The sequence below is a fragment of the Corvus kubaryi genome, unplaced genomic scaffold, assembly GCF_017639235.1.
Source record: "Corvus kubaryi isolate FWS band 111438036 unplaced genomic scaffold, C.kubaryi_AGA036_p1.0 37148, whole genome shotgun sequence".
Taxonomy (NCBI): domain Eukaryota; kingdom Metazoa; phylum Chordata; class Aves; order Passeriformes; family Corvidae; genus Corvus; species Corvus kubaryi.
The window spans coordinates 923359-939325 of NW_024581038.1; the positions used below are offsets into that span (position 1 = coordinate 923359).

At 42.7% G+C, this 15967-nt stretch overlaps 1 long non-coding RNA gene across 1 annotated transcript; it reads left to right on the forward strand.

Moving 5' to 3' along the window:
- The first annotated feature begins 5262 nt into the window (after positions 1-5262).
- Positions 5263-15935, forward strand: LOC121661340. The gene is made up of 4 exons (XR_006014928.1): positions 5263-5404; positions 9902-9989; positions 12278-12383; positions 15451-15935. It is a non-coding gene; the product is annotated as an uncharacterized LOC121661340 (long non-coding RNA).
- Positions 15936-15967: the final 32 nt, after the last annotated feature.

The window sequence follows — 15967 nt, forward strand, 5'->3', positions numbered from 1 at the left end:
TCCCAATAAAATGATGTGGGTGCATTGTGGCTGAGCTTCAGCATGAATTACGATGTCATGGCTTTGCCTCCACATGGATTTTGCCCCTCAGCAGCTACTAATGCCACGTCCATACAGAAGCAGATACTACAGTGTCATTGCACCTTTGCTGTTGAATGCAAATTACTAGATGGCCTAATGCCACTGCAAGCTTTTGTAGTACTGTTTTTTTCTCCTATTGATTGAACATAAATTATTGAGGGAAGTAACTGAGGAAACTCCAAGGGAGCAGAGATGATGGTCTCTGTAACTAGAGGCTGTCTGTCACTGAATGTGGTACTTCTGACCTGGAACCTTGATATAATGCTTATAATCCCGGATACTCCTCTAGGAGTCTGTCATTTGGAATCACAGGAGCATAGAATGGTTTGGGTTGAAAGGCTCTTTATAGATCACTGGGTTCCAGCTACCACCACCACCCAGTGCCCCACCATGGGCCCACCCACTACATTAGGTTCCTCAGGGCCCCATCCAACCTATTTTAGGATTTAGGTTCAGGATTTAGGATCTAATTTTGTGCAATGCCCAGCCAGACACACTAGAGACGGAGTGGGAAAATCCTTGTACCAAAAGGAGAACAGATAAATTTTGAGGTGGCAGCAATAAGGACAGTTTTTCATTCAGCTGTACATGTGCAAGAAAAGGGAGGAGGGGAAATCACTGAAGTTGGAATTCAAATGGCTTTACACTAGTCTAATTTGATTTTAGTTTTAATTTTTGTTTTTACAGGGAAACCTTATGAGAAGCAATATTCCAATAGGGTTCTAGGGAAAAGTGATTCCTCTAGCAACTATTCTAAAACAGACTGACTTTTTTAAAATGAAGAGTGTTTTGCTTCATATTTTTGAGTTGCACATACATGAGCCCTCCTAATCTCCACAATTCTGGTTATTAAAAAAGTGGACTTTTTTTGGAATCCTTGAGGATAAAAAGGTGCCACACTCTCAGGAATTCAGTCAGAAAATCTCTGACCCTAACCTGGAAAACATATTGCACGTCTCCTCCCAAGGCATAGGATTTCTTCCTTTCACCCTAGTGCAACCCTCTGACCTTTTAAACTTGTCCACAAGAACATGCACTTTGAAAAATTAGGGGCTGCTGGGCATGACCTGGGATGCTGGCTCAGCTTCAGCAGCTGGAGGCCATTAGCCACTATGGCTGACATTGTGTTTCCATTCCACGTTCATCCCTTTCTCAGAATTCAGAATAAACAGAAGTGGGGATGCAGATGTCACCAGCTGTCTGCAGCGCCAGTGCAGGCTGCATGCTCTAGGCACCTCCTGCCCTGTAGCTCAGACCTGGGTTTAAATGTTGGAGGCAGAAAGACAGAGAACAGCTTAGCTATGTGGGTAATCAATTCTTGGTTTATTGAGGAGAATTTAGGAAGGTGTTGCTTTCCATAAAATAGGAAGTGTTAACTTAGGGCCTGAAGTGAAATCTCATTAGATATTTGAGCTTGAGGTGAAAGGCTATTAATAAAATTTGTGACTTCCGCCTTCTAGAATGAACAGCAATGTTTAGTGCCCAGCAATTAACAGCAATGAACAGCAATGTTTAGGTATTTAAGCTACCTAAAATCTCCATTATTCAGTGAAGACTTTATTATCAGACTGCTGAGATGTCTTTTAGTAGCCCTACTGATTTTGATCAGGAATCAGAAGAGGCAGCTTTCAGATGCAGAAGTTTAAATGCTAAAAAAAAGAGCATGGTGGATGTGCTCAAGTTTTACAACACAGTAGCTATAGGTTATTAAACATATGACATATATGCTTTGACATTTCATTGCTTTAGAGTCAAAAGAATTTTCATTTAGTGCTATATTCTTCTCAGTTTGATATGTCAGGAAAGTAAAATTACCTTCCCACTGTTCTTCAATAACTTCCCATCTATTCCTGCATACTGAGCTCTCAGATTACCCAGACCAGCTCTGTTTTGCAGGTCCAAAGTTTTCCACTCAGTCCTGAGAGTGTAGCACTCAGGATTATTCCAGCAGAAAACTTGTCCTGTTGCTCCCCAGTGCAACCCTTCTAACAAAGCATAATGTAGTGCAAACAGTGAACATCTGCCATGAGGAGCTGTGAGACTGGAAAGAGGCAAGTGTGCACCATTTCAAACACTCAATCATGTAGTGAAACCAGCAAATCTAAGATAAATGTTGAGATACTCAAACACTACTATAAGCAGACAGTAGCATGTAAAGGAAACGTGCATGTGAATTTAATTTCTACAGCTGAAATGGTTTAAACCAATGTAGATGACTCAGAAGTACCAGAAAGTGCCAAGGAGCTCAAAGAAAATGAAACACATTACTCTCCTCTTGGAAGCTGCGGGAAATCCTTGCAATTAGCAGCTCCAGGTTCACAGTGGTTCTTCTTGTAGAACTTGATTTTTCTTTTGTAAGTGTTCCTCAGTGTGGTGCTTTACTCTTGCAGAATTACTGCTGTTCCCTGCATTTGCCATCACCCCTTTCACCACTGTTAACTCTTTAGCATTACCTACCCATTCAGCAGTATTTGGACTTTTACAGTATTTATAATCTATGTCAGAACAAATGAAAGAGACTAATTTCCTTATGCAGTGGTTCTTTTCAATTTCTAGTCAGTGTCCCTTCCATGTTACTTGGCAAGCAGTCTTTTTGATCATTAGAAGCTGATATTGGATATCCAGGCTGGCTCCATCCAGCCTTTTATCTACCCAGCCATACTCAAAGACTGATCTAACCTTTAGTGAAAATTAAAGCTGCCTCAGGGCATGCAAATTTAGGTTGTCAGGAAGGCTTCCCTATGGATCTGCCTAAGACTCCCAGGTCCCAGTTGTGCTTCACCTTTGCATCTGATGAACATAAAAATTCTTCCATGACAATCTCTGCCGAAATTCTCCAAGGTGTCCTTTCTGTGCCATGGAGGAATTATACCTATCCACCTCTCTATTGGCAACAGGGATATCCTGTAAAACCTGTGGCTTGGTAACTTGAGCTAGAAAATTACTCGTATGTTGATTTACTCGTCTTTCCTAAAATGTTTCTTCCTTCCACTTTAAAAAATATACCTACCATTTATTAATAGCCATCATGGTAATGAGGACTCTTACCTTCACAGTAAATTTTTGCCAGTATTGTTATCCTGAAAGCAAAAAGCAAAAGCCAGTGCTCTGGAGCTGCTAAATGTTGACAGACAGCACCAAAAGAAAAGTATCAAAAGTCTCTTTTCCAAAAGATTTCTTTTTCTGACTGGATCTGGGAGAACAGCTTGGTGGTTTGATAGGTCAATACAGGCAGTTTGACAAACCTGTTTTTATTGGTTTCAAGACCCAAATGGCATATTTGGTTGGTGGGAAAGGAGTGAGTAGCATGAACACATCACAGATTTTGGGAAGAGATGAAGAATTGTTTTAAATATGTGTCATACCTAAGAAGAATCTCCTTTGAGGGCAGATTTAATGGCACTCTGGGCAGCCTGGTCAGAAGTGGAAGTGCCCTTGCTAATGACAGGGTCTTTAGAATGAGTTGATCCTTAAAGTCCTTTCCTTTAAGGTCCGTTCAAGAATGAGTCATTGAAATGCCATGTGTTAGATTGGAGAAATGCAGCTGCCCCATATATGAAGCAGCCCTGGTCCTGTGTCTCTTCTGACACAGTGATTTGCTGCAAATTGACTTTCCTGATGACGGGAATCTCTGTGAGCTGTCTTTCTCACAATGCCAGGTATCATTTTCCATTTATCTTTGATGGAAATATCTGCTTCTCACTCCCCAGTGCATAAAGTCAAACGGAGCTTTGCTGTGCAAATACCTGACTAAAGAAAACCCCGGTACTCACATGCAACCTTGACACCATGAAAAAGTCAGAACAAGAAAAGAAAATTTTGGAAAGACAGAGGCTGTCTTTTCATGAGGAAAGCAATGGTAAATAAGACTTCACCTCAAGAAAGGATAAAGGATAGTTGATAAAATCATAATAACAACTTCTTAGGCAGCAAAGTCACCGAACGGCCTAGTTAACAGCAGAAGTTAACAACTGCTTTCTGTTTGTCTAAGCACAGGCTGTGTCTGCTATGTCCTATAAAGAGTAATTGCAAATGGCATAATTTTAACCTCCAGTCTCCCAAGACATCATTGAGAGTAAGGTATGGTGCATTACCCTTGACACAAAAATAATGTGCTTTAATTTGGGAGCATTATACTGCAACTGCTGCCTGTCTCCTTGAAGGTCACTGGAAAGTGGTCAATTCATTTAACAGGATAGTTTAAGTTCTCAGTGCAGTCCTCAGTTCTGCTTCCAAGATTTACTCAATATAGCTGATGCTGTGAGCATGTGATTACCAGCCAGCAGAATGAGTATAGCATATGAGTACTACTGCAGCTGAGAGTGAGGTATGCAGAGGAAGGTGCCTTCCTGAGCAAGTAGATTAATTCTTTATGCATCTTAATTATTTTAGGAGCATCAGTGACTTAATGAAGATGACTGTGTAGAGTATTTCACTATACTTATGAAGTAGAGACACTACATTTTTCATATTAAGTGTAGTGGTAAGCAGCTGAGGAAGGGAAAGAATTAAGTCCGTTTTTGCAACACCTCCTTCCCCAGTCTTTTGTCTGTGACCCATAGGGAATGAGCTGCTCTGTGCTGCTGCTAGTATCTGACAGCTGTGCATTTGACAGATGCAGAATCCCCTTCTTTGTGTGCAGTGTGTCTCCCACTTTCAGGAAAAAAAATACTATCACATAGGGCATCCCTATCTGCGCATATTTGGTCAAAGCAGCAAATCGAATTATGATTTATTGGAGTGCATGTAGGAAAAAGCAGGGATGAGAACAGTGTAGGAAGAAAAAAGATACAGGACAGTTATTCCCACATGAGATGCTGGTTAAAACTAATTTATGCTACTAGGAAAGGAGGGAAGGCCTGGGACAAGAGGATTATCTGGGACAAGCTGGGGAAAGCTGGGTGTTGATCATACTCCAGGATGATATTTAAAATGAAACATTTTCATGCGAGAATATTATCTCTTCCTTGTGCTCTCTAGATTTTAATTCAGCATTTTCCTGACTAGCCTGTGCTCTGCTTCTGTAACATGAAGCTTCTGCTAGCATACAGCACCTTTCTTGCCCTCTCTAATGTGTTCAGGTGCTGCTTTCATTAAAAAGGTGCACATCTGAAGCCCTTGCTTGTTTCTGACTTACTTCCCTGCTTACTGATTTATGTATTCTCCAGGCTACAGCTCAGTCCTCCCAGTTTCTCAGGTGTAGAAGTTTCCATGGTAACCTCGTGAGTGGAGGTAAAACCGTAGCAGAAATCAGTGTTCAACCAAGGAGCCACTGATGTGCAGGAGAACTGCTCGGGACCACGTTACAAAACATTCTAGCATGGTAAGTGCAGATTCCATCTGGGGCATTCGTGGCTTTCTCAGCTGCTCTTTTACATTTCCTGCCTTTTCCGTGTTGCCCTGCCTCTTTGTCTCACCAGACCTAGTGTAGCACCCGGAGTACGTTGTGGTAAGACACTGGCTGTGGGTGTCCTGAGGCTGCCCTGCTAAGCCAGCACCATCATCCCTGGATGATTTACTGCTGTGTCTTCCCTCTGAAGGGAGCAGAAGTGGGGAGATGAGCCCCTGAGCTGGTACCACCACCCCTGCTGAATTGCAGCTTGTCAGTTTAGCCCAAGTCTGGACTCTGGCTTCACTTTGGAGGTGAACACAAGTTCAGAGGTTGTGATCTCTCACCTTGTGGCAGCATGCAACAGGAGTCTAAGCCAGAGAGAAGCCAGTGGTCTTGTTTCAGGTGTTTGTACTCCTGCCAATAAACTCACTGGGTCGTCCACTCTTTACAGATAGCCATGAGTGCTGAAAATTTTCTTATAGAATCATAAAATAATTTGGGCTGGAAGGAACCTTTAAAGTCCTACCAGTCCAGCCCCCTGCCATGGGACAGGGGACACTTCTGACTAGTTCAGGTTGTTCAGACTCCTGTCCAGCCTGACCTTGAATGTTTCCAAGGAATGGGCACCTGCAGTTTCTCTGGCCAATCTGTGCAACATTTTCACCATCCACATCATAAAAAATGTTTTCCCTATATCAAATCTAAATCTACCTTCTTTCAGTTTGAAATTAGTTCTTGTCCTAACCCTTCAGGCCCTACTAAAGGTCAGTCTTCATCCTTCTTACAAGTCCCCTTTAAGTACTGAGAGGCTGCAAGAAGGTCTCCCTGGAGACTTCTCTTCTCCAGGTTAAATAATCCCAACTCCCTCTTCACAGCTTTGTCACAGCTTGAAGAGAGAGTATGTGGATTTGGAGCTGTATTTCCTTGTGCTTCTGCTCCCAAGAATCACTGCAGGCTGAGCACACACCCTGCCGAGCATGGTAGGACTTTGCAGGTCAAGTTTCTGTTTTTGAAAGAGGTTTTTTTTTGAAAAATGCACTGGGTACCCAAAGCGGTGGTAGAATTTATTAAAACACGAGAACAGCCCAGACTGTCCAAGTGAAACTTGGAAGGTGCCCTGCAGCAAAACCTGACAGAGTGACACCACCAATAGCAGAGAGACAAGAAACTGGCAATTATCCACTCCAGTTGCAGTGCAAGCAGACCTACTCATTTACAGGATCACAGAATCATTTAGATTGGAAAAGACCCTTGAGATCATTGAGTCCACCCTATGACCCAACACCACCTTGCCAACCAGACCATGGCACTGAGCACCACGCCCAGTCTTTCCTTAAACACCTCCTGGGACTGTGACTCCACCACGTCCCTGGGCAGCCCCTTCCAATGCCTAATCACCCTTTCTGTGAAGAATTTCTTCCTAATGCCCAAAGTAAACCTCTCCTGGCACAACTTGAGGCTGTTTCGCCTTGTCCAGTCCCTTGCTTCCTGGGAGCAGAGCCTGACCCCTCCCTGGCTGCACCCTCCTGTCAGGGAGTTGTAAAGAGTGATGAGGTCTCCCCTGAACCTCCTTTTCTCCAGGCTGATCTCCCCCAGCTCCCTCAGCCACTCCTCACTGGACTTGTGCTCCAACCCTCTCTCCAGCCTTGTTGCACTTCTCTGGACACACTCCAGCCCCTCAGTGTCCTTCCTAAATTGAGGGGCCCAGAACTGGATACTCAAGGTGTGGCCCAACCAGTGCCAAGCACAGGGGAAGAATCACTTCCCTGGTCCTGCTGGCCACACTGTTCCTGATGCAGGCTAGGATTCCATGGGCCTTCTTGGCCACATGGGCATACACTGACTCATGTTCAGTGGCTGTTTAGCTGCTGAAAGGAAGGTTGAGTTCTAAAGAGAGCTGCTGCCTCTTTCCAAAATACACTTTTCCACACTTTGGATACTAGGTGGTTTCCTTAAAGCCCAGTGTGTCCTCATGAAGGTGACTGCAGCTCCTCAGGGACACCAGGGTTGTTCCCAGCTCTGGCTTCCTTGGTGCTTGTCTGTTACCAGTGACAGCATCCGTGGAATCAGTACAATCAGTGGAAGAGGAACTGTCTTCAAACCTATTCTGAAATTTACTCTCTCATGAAACTCAGAATATTTTCTAGTAACAACAGAAAGTCTTTTATGCTTCTTTTGATTTTAGGAAGTCATTCAGCAGCAGCATTTTCAGCAGTTCCTTTTAAAGATTATTATCTGCTTGTTTGCTAATCCTCCTGCCTGATCCACTTAAACTCACAAATCTAGAATAATCTTAAGGAATAAGTATTAAGAATTTGTGGTACTCTGGGGAACATGTGGAGTCATGCAATTCAGATTTATTTTAACTATAATTCTTAGTTCTCTGTCTGTGTGCTATGCCAAAGGCAAAAGCAAACCTAGTTGTGGAGCAGTCTGGGAACATCCTGGAATATCCCCTTCCCTGCCCCTGCTTATTATTAACATGGACGCTTATTTTTGAAGATCTCTTTTGTTGTGGAAGTAAGTAATCAAGCTAAAGAAGGACAGTTTTCCTGGTCTGGAACATACTGCTAGGAATAAAGCCCTCACCAAACTGTGAAAGTAGTACTTTTGCCTGACTTCTCAGTACAATAGGGTTCCTTCAAATCCAGTAACTGGCTAATCAGCTCTGAAGACGGATGGAGTGTTAATAACTTCCAAACCTTCTCATCACTGGACCTGCTTCTTCTCAGAAAGGTCAAACAGCTCTGACGTTCTGTAGTACACAGTAAAATTTTTGACCATGTGAGAGCCAGGCAGTGAGAAAGACTTGCTATGGTCAGTGAGGGAAAGCCTAGAGCAGAAGCTGTCTAACAAGAACATGCATAAATTGAAAAAAAAATTATATTTCTGAGGTGTTTTCTGAATGTTTTTTTATTCACTAGTTCTGTCCTACCAATGCATGATGTGTTTGCTCTGCATTTGATATCACCACACAACTGACACAATGAAGAATCTCTAATACACTAAACTTGTGTCTCCATCTGCCAGGGATTAGCCTCCAGAAAAGAGAATTATTTTTGCATTAAATACTAGAACAGCAATTACTTCTTAAAATAAGGGCTGGAAAAACCAGCCTACATTTCTCTCCTCTGATGAGTGACAAGTTTCTCACTGTAATTGCCCTGATTACTTGACCACAAGCTGCATTTTTGTAGCTCCCTTGATCTCTGCTCTCAAGCCGTCTTGGTAAAAAGTGCTCAAAACATTGTGCGATGCAACTTGCAGAGTGCAAAGCAAGGATTTGATTTTAATTATTGTGAGTATAGATTTATGCAACTGACAGGATGACAGAGATAGAAATACACCAGAAGATCTGAGAGAGAGACAGCCATTGATGTAGGCGTACATCAGCGTACTCCTTTGCTTCTGTCTCCATCTTTAAATTTTGTGTTGCGTTGGGAAGAGGCATGTAACAGAGACACTCCTAGGAGCAGGGCTGAAGGACCACTGCCTTTTCAGTTTGGTCTTAATTTATGTTTGTAAAGAAAACAGGTGCAAGCCATCATCATTCTGACTGCATCATGTGTATCAGCACTGGTAGAAAGTCATAGGTGTCAGGGCTAAGGGGAATTTGCCTTCAGACTTGAATTATTCTCCCTGGACACAGTCAGTGAAGGTTTCGCTTCTGAGATTCACTGTCGCATGGATACCAGGTCACTCGAAGTAGCATTTTGTTCTCTGATCCTCTCTGGCTGGATGCTAAAATTAGAGAAACAAAGCAGCCTGATGGAGTTCTGCCTCCTCGGAATGTTTCTTGGTTTTCTCTAACATGCCCCAGCACTTAACCTCAGCAGTGGAAAATGCTAAGCAGTTTGTCAGTGTTGGCACAAAAGCTGCTTTACACGATGTTCTAGGTTTTTTTCTTCTTTTGGCCCCTTCTTGTGGAAGTTTGCTGTAATAGTTTGCAAATAAATGTGCAGTTAGAGCCCACGCTGAAGCTGCCTGAAGCTCCCAGCTGCTCATCGTAGTAACAAGTACTTTACCTGTTTCCTAATCAGTGCTCTTCTAATCTTAACAGCCAATTAAGACACCACGCACAGTATACGTGCCAATTTTCAGAATGCTTCTTCCTCACTGGAATTAGCATATCATGCAGGAAATGGCTTGTGAATAAATTCATCTGTTGGCTTGTTGTTACCTTTTTATCCATTTCTGCAGATTTATGTGACTGTCTTACTGCCTGGAAAGTTACACAGGCCTGAAAGGGAAACCTTCCTTCTCAACCTCAGCTCTGACTTCTGTAGCTGCTCTGTGCTTTGGCAGCTGCAGGAGGAGCTTATGTGTCCCTGCCACTTCATCTGAAGCCTGTCAAAATTTCCCTGATAACTGAGGCGTGGAGCTGGATTCAGGGGTTTATATGGGTTGCATCCCAGATCTCCCTGACAGAGAACGTTATACAGAGGGTTTAGAGGTTTGGGTATTTTTTTTTTTTTTTTTTTTTTGCAGTGCTAATTGCTGTACAAACAGAACAAAGTGGAGAATTGTCCCTGGGAGCTGCAGTCCAAGACAGGTGCAGGCAGCATTTTGCAAACAAGTGAGTAGTTCAATAAACAGAGAAATTAGCGGTGCTACGTTTCCTGAGTGTTTCTCTCCAAGGTGATTGATGCAGATAGCCATGATAACACAAGGCTGGTGACAGCTTGGTTAGCAATTGAGTATTTATAAAATTTTCTCACCACCTGGATCTTGCTTTATCATGTTTTTCCTGCAGTCAGCATCCTTTTATCAGGGGCTGCACGATTTCTCTCACCTGCACAGCCATCTACTAGTGGCTAGTCACATTTTTTTTCTCTCCTGCCAAACTGAAAATGATGATGGATGCAGAGGTCCTCAGGGAGCCATCCACAGTCCTCATTTTTGTAGCTAGGGTAGACAGAGTGGAAGCGTAGGAGGTAGATAGACGTGTTTGAACTGGGAGCAAGTAAAAAATCAAAATCTGATTGTATTTAGCTGCTAACAGCTTTTTCTTTCTGGTCTTTAGGGATCTTCTGTGTTTCATCAGGCAGAGGCAGCTAAAGGAAGCAAAATAAATTAGTATGTGTTGAACTCTTTACCATTATTGTGTAGAAGAGAGTAATGAATCATGAACAATTATTTTGATCTTAATGGGAATTTTCCTGGAAGTAGAACATTGGCCTAGTGTCATTCAAACGACACAATCAAATCAAGGGTATTAAAGTGAGCAGCTGAATTGGATTACCTAAGGGATTCGGGGTGAAAGGAGCGTGTCCTGAATGAGTGATCATGTGAGATCTTTACTTGTATTATTGCAAGGAATTGAACGAACTCATGAATGAAGTTGAGGTGAGGTCAGCCAGAGCCAGGGTGTCAGAATCTGAGTATAACTTGCATCAGATGGAAAAGTCAAACACAAACCAGCCAAAAAATTGAGTGTGAAGCAGGTGGGATTAAGCTGTAAGTGACACTGATGGACTTCTTGAAAGCAGTTTGAGGAGGTGTTGTGGTTTAACCCCAGCTAACAGCCCAGACCTGCACAGTGGCTCACTCACTCCCCCACCAGAGGAATTGAGGAAAAGAATCAAAAGGCTAAAAGCTGGAAAACTCATGGGTTGAGATACAGACAGTTTAATAGGGAAAGCAAAAGCCATGCACACAAGTAGAGCAAAACAAGAAGTTCCCTGCCTCCCACGGACAGGCAGGAGTTCAGCCATCCCCAGCAGAGCAGGGTCCCATCATACATAATAAACACAAAACAAACACCATCACTCCAAATGTCCCCCCCCTTCCTTCTTCTTCCCCCCAGTTTGTATACTGAGCATGATGCCATACAGTCTGGAATGTCCTTTGGTCAGTTTGCATCACCTGTCCTGGCCGTGTCCCCTCCCAATCTCACAGGTACCCCCAGCCACCTCCCCAGGTTCCTTCCTGCGGGAGGAACAGAAATGGCCTTGGCTCTGTGCAAGCTCTGCTCAGCAATAACAAAAACATTTCTGTATTATCAGCATTGTGTTCAAACACAAATCCAAAACACAGCCTTGTACCAGCCCTTGGGAAGAAAATAACTCTGCCCCAGCCACAACTATCAGAAAACACATGAAATCCCCTGCAGAGTGATGTCTAGAAACTTCCCCACATTCCAGAGTGGGGAGCAGAATGCACTTTTCATGGACAGATAGCTGTACAGCTGTGTTTCCGTCAAAGACTAAAACTGAGATCACCTTTCTGAAGCCAGAGAAGGCCATTCACAGCCAAACACATGAGCAATGTGGCTGAGGAGGAAGCCAGCTGTCCCTGCTATCCCAAAGGACTAGAGCAAAAAAAAAAAACCAACAGAGAGGCAACAAATGAGCAACCTTTAGTAAAAAATACTGGCAACCAAAATGCTAAATTGCTCAGCTATGCAATCTGATACTTACCAGGCTGGTGACAGAGTAAAGGCCATCTCTAAAAGCCCCTTGTTTAGTTCCTGGTTAAAGCTGGCTATATTTGCTACCAACAGGGCAGTGCCATGCACACCATTCTGAGTGTTCTCTTCTGATGTTAAGTGGTGACAAATCTGAAACAGCATTTGCATTGGAAAAGGAGATGAAAACCAAGGTTTTTATAGATTTATGTTTGTGCATGCCTTTTGGGTGTGTACTATATAAAGCTAGCTTGAAAAAAAGACCCAAACAAATATTAATTCTAACCTCCCCTCCTGCTATTTGCTGAGGAAAATACGGCATAGATGCTGTCAGCCTGCAAGTGACAAGGCAAAAGAGTGTCTACACACTACTAAGACAAGACTGTGAGAAATGTGTTGTTTGCTTATCTATTTTACTTTAAAGTTAATATTCTAAACTATTTTAACATTTCTTCCAGATTTTGTTCGCCTTGAAGATCTCTAAACATAAAAACAAATTGTTGCAGAGCAAAAATCAGCTGTTGAACAGAACATAGACTGCTACATTGCAAAATAAATCATTAGGTAATTAAAAGCAGATTCTAACAAGATAGTCTGGAGCACAATCTTCACACATGTGGTAGTGGCTGACGTGAATAAAGGGCAAAGTGTGTTCCATGTTCTTACTGTAATCTCGTTAGAATGAGGTTTATTTTCCTTTTTCGTTGGACCTAGGTATCAGCAGGAGGAAACATTTAAATGGACAGACAAGGCTCAGGGATCTGCATCACTATAGGTGTATACTTCTTCTTCATCATGATCTCTCTACAGGGTTTTCACTTCATCTGTCTTTCCAAAATGTCCCACACTAGTATGCAGGACCTGGATCCTGTAACCTGTCTAATCCGCTGCAAGGTGAAAGGACAAGAGGAAATGGCCTCAAGTTGCATCAAGGGAGGTTTAGTATTGATATAAGGAAAAAATTCCTCACTGCTGGAATGACCATTAGAATAGACTGCCCATGGAATCACTGTCTCTGGAAGTGTTCCAAGGTGTGTGGATGGGGCACCTGGGGATATAGTTTAGTGTTTAACAAGACAATGCTGCATTGACAGTGGGACCCAATGAACTTGGAGGTCTGTTCCAACCTTAACCATTCCCTGATTCTCTCTTCCAGGAACACAATTCATGTTAATTTCTGTAGGTGAAAATAATGCTTATCCTAGGAACAGTCCCTTGGACTTCTATAATGCAGACATCTTGCATTTTATGCCTGCATTTTCTAGCAAGTGCTGGCGAGTTGGTAACACTGTAAGAACTCACACTATCAGTTTCAGGTGTAATGCTGTAAAAGACCTAGACCAACCTGTCTTGACTGTGCAGCTGCTGACAATTTTGATGTTCATGTGGCTTCCTGGCATATCAAGTTTCAGTGCTGGAGGACTGGAGGCATTGATTGCCTTAAACATGGTATCTTGAAACTTCAGCCTCTATTCTTGTGTCATGTACTATATCAAACGCATTCTGAAGCATATTTATATTTTGAATTTCACTCTTGGACTGTGGTTTTTCAGAAACTGAAACTCTCTTTTAGACTTCTGTCACCTTCTGTGTTCTATTAATGGCTCACAAAGTGTTGTCCTGGGTCTGGGATTTATATTCTGGCTGGGTGAAATTGAGGAGAAAACAGACCCAGCTATTTTTTAGCAAATGTAGAAGTAGTATTTTTGCATGGAGACTGCGATACACAGACACTCCATCACACATGGTCATCTGGTGTACAGTACAGCTCCAGCTGTTGCAGATGGCGGAACATTGATACAGGCAATCAGAAATCACCTATCTGAATGTGTGTAACTGCAGCAAGAGAGCTCTTGTCAGTATGCTCAGGTCTGCATATGTCTTATTTCCACAAAACCATGTCTGATTAACAGTCTTGAGGAATATGTACTTTCATCAACAAATCACGAAGCAACAATTTTGTGTTCTTCAAAATCACCTCCAACAGTGTTGTGCAAACCACTGTCACTGTTTGAGAAGTTTTTGAGAGGACCACTGTAAAAGACATGAGGATTTTTGATAGAAAAGGAGTGTGATATCAAGTGATATCAAGGGAGACATTAGGGAATGTAGGGAATGCAAGTGATGCAAAGAAATTGACATCTTTAAAACACATAACATCTCTCAGTGCTGAGCTCCACATTGCGTTTGGCCTGTGGATCAGGTTCTTCCTCTTTTACTTAATTTGTTGGCTCAGTTTCAAGGATTTCAGCAGAGTATTGATTTCTGTTTCTTGGGAATCTGGCCTGCCATGTTTGATCACATTGCTCTGTGTTTATGATTGGGATTTCATGTCTGAGGATTGTCAGTCTCCTGAGAAAGAGCATGAGTACAAAGTGCCCTGGAGAATATCTCAAATTGTGCTGGGTGTTATTTTCAGGAGGTAGGAATTATGACAGAGAAGGAAAAAGCTACTGTTTTAATGCACTCTGACCAGTGGCAGAGGCCACAGTGTCCCTTTAGCAGATAGAGAATCATAGAAATATAAAACCATTGGGTTGGAACAGTCCTTAAAGACCTTATAGTCCTTAAATCCCACTGCCTTGGACAGGGACACCCTCTGCTAGACCAGATTGCTCAGGGTGCCATCCAACCCGGCCTTGAACCCTTCCAGGGATGGGGCAGCCACAACTTGACTGGGCAACATGTTCCAGGGCATACCCGTCCTCACAGTCAAGAATTTCTTCCTCATATTTAATCTAAACCTGGCCCCTGTGAGTTTGAAGCCATCACCCCTCTTCCTAACATGCTCTTGTCCTACAGATTCCTCTCCAGCTCTCATGGAGCCCCTTTAGGTACTGGAAGGGTGTCTAAGGTCTCTCTGGAGCCTTCTCTTTTCCAGACTCAACAACCCCAACTCTCTCAACCTGTCTCCAGCCCTCTCAGCATCTTTTCAGACTCCTTTGGACTTGCTCCAACAGGTTTATGTTTCCTTATGTGATTCAGACTGAAGTAATAGCGATGATCATGAGCAGGAGTCAGAATTTTCTGTGCCAACCAAACAAACATTCATCAGCACTCCATTTTTAATATTCTCTGCAGCACGTTTAATAATGTAATTCTCCAGTGCATCTGAATGTTTAAATATACCTGCAAAGGAGAAAAGTCACTGGCTAATGCAAAATTGCTCTGAAGTATGTAATTAATTTTGATACATTGAAAATCCAACAGGCCTAGACTGAGTTATAATGTTGAGCTTCTTTATGAGCAATTTAATGCAGATGGGAAAGATTTTTCTTTTGTGCCTACAGATTTTATCTAAGGTGGTGGCTCTTGGTTTGGACAAGAGAAACTCCTCGTCTTTTGGAACACATATGCATTTCTGACATTGTGTCCAGAATAGCAAAAGATTTTATTAACACTGTGTGAGGTCCCAGGAGAAACCTAAACATGCTAAAAATTACAGATTAAAAATAATTAATAACTAATAATTTCATTGTTTGTGAGTAAAATGCAAGTTTCCAGGGCTTCAGCAGAGGGGTTTTTAGCATGTTTTTTAGTATTTAGTATTTTCAGCATGTTTTTTCATGGAAAGTGAAGAGTTGGGATGTTTTTCTTGACCTTTATTATTTATCTGTGTTCCATTTCCCAGGGTTGTGTGGCATACCTGATACTATGAGGAATATCTCTCACAAGCTGCTTTGTGCCCTTCACACAGCATGAAACTGTGTCAAGCCAAGGATCCACTGCACATGAGGTTTTACAGTCGGTGTTTGGCCTCTGAGTATCTTATGCAGCTGGTTGCTTATCTGCTCACTGCTGGGGTAGATTGAGGAGCAGAAAAGGCCTTGGTTCAGTGCAGGCCTGCTCGGCAGTAATGAAAACATCCCTGTGTTATCAACACTGTTTTCTGCACAAATTCAAACATAGCCCTTACTAGACCCTGTGAAGAAAATTAACTCTATCCCAGCAGCAAACTGAATTAACAAATGTTCAATTAGCTCAGGGAACACCACGGCTGAGCTGAAGAGGATGCATTTAAGCATTCCTGATGGTGGTCCTACCTCTGGTGAGCCTCCCATGTGCTGAGCAGTCGCTCTGCCTGTACCAGACACTCCTCCTTGCTCCAGAGGGAGGGTGAGGTGAACCAGCCCCCTCCCCTACACTGC